Here is a 1,388-nt window from a genome sequence, read left to right as displayed (position 1 = left end):
AAATGGGGAAAAAACCAATCAGGGGCCTCTCCAAAAAAATTCAACCAGAAAATTTAAAAAAAGGAAACCCGACTGGCCCTGAAAATTTAGAAATTAAAACCACGCCAGGCCCGAGTATTATAGCCCCAACTATAATATCGGAAAAATTGATACCGAGTCGAAAGTTGGGTTAGGATCGGGCTCAGCTTTTTTCCCGCATCAATTATGGTACCTACTAAATGAACAACACCCTTAGCATTTGCCTATATTTTCTATTCCACGGGTCGGCCTTGCCAGTAAATAAGGTAACTCTGAAAAAATATGTCTGTTCAGATGTTTTTCAAATGAAGGAGGCTGCTGAAAATAAATTGGAGAAAGCCTTAAAAGTAAAGTACTGTCTCCAGACACTTTTCGAGGCTGTCCTAAACAAACTGCCATGGGACTATTTTGAGACTGTTCAAAAAAAGAAAACTTTTTAACAAATTGGAAACCATTTTATAAGAATTAAGAGCATCATTTTTACCAGTATATTAGAGCCTGTTTGCTTTTAGTAAGTACGCCCTTGAGGCTCATTTTTATGTATTGAGAAACAAGAAGGGATTTATATATTAATAAGTATTTTGTAGCTTGGACTGTGTATACAAGATAAATATTAAATGAATAAATAAATAATTCAAAAAGGAACGAATGAAGGGCGAACGGATTTTTTTCTTTTGCAAAATGAACAGGAAAAGTCTGAACGGGTACAAGCCTGATATATTCATAATTAGTAATGTAAATCCTGTTATTATTTTTAGCTGGTCCATTTTTTGGAATTGGTTATCTGAAGAATCAAGATTCATAGAAATACAAGGTGATACCATAACCCTTTTCCGACTGATGTTTGACTTCCAACAATGAATATCACCTTACTTGATAGTTACTGTTAGAGTCAGTGCTGCGGAGTCGATAAATAAAATGCCCGACTCGGACTCCAGTATTTTGAATCTCACAAACTCCAACTCCAAAAAACATTTTTTTTGATAATATATTTTATAGTCTATATAAGTACTATTGAGCCATTTGAGTCTAGATATAGATCTAATTTGTAGGTCGTGTGAAAATTTTTGAGGCATAAGGATTGGAAAAATGGAGAATAAAGTTGAAGTTTAGACAAATAAGACAATCCCACCAACTGCTATTTGTCTATTAATCACTCCCAGACCAGTGGTGCCAATCCAGTGTAGAAAGCCGTGTTAAAAATGAAAGAAACAGAAAATCAAAATGGTAACCCTGACAATTTGAAGAATGTTTTGGAGGAGGGAAATAATAATAATACTCTACTGAATCGTTGTAGCTCATGGACAACGCGCTCGGGAGACGTTATTCTCTTGAATTCAATGTGCGTTCACGCCCAGGCGATTCCTTGA

Source organism: Lepeophtheirus salmonis, chromosome 10 (assembly GCF_016086655.4).
Source record: "Lepeophtheirus salmonis chromosome 10, UVic_Lsal_1.4, whole genome shotgun sequence".
Classification (NCBI taxonomy): domain Eukaryota; kingdom Metazoa; phylum Arthropoda; class Copepoda; order Siphonostomatoida; family Caligidae; genus Lepeophtheirus; species Lepeophtheirus salmonis.
Note: the sequence above shows the minus strand (reverse complement) of the source record.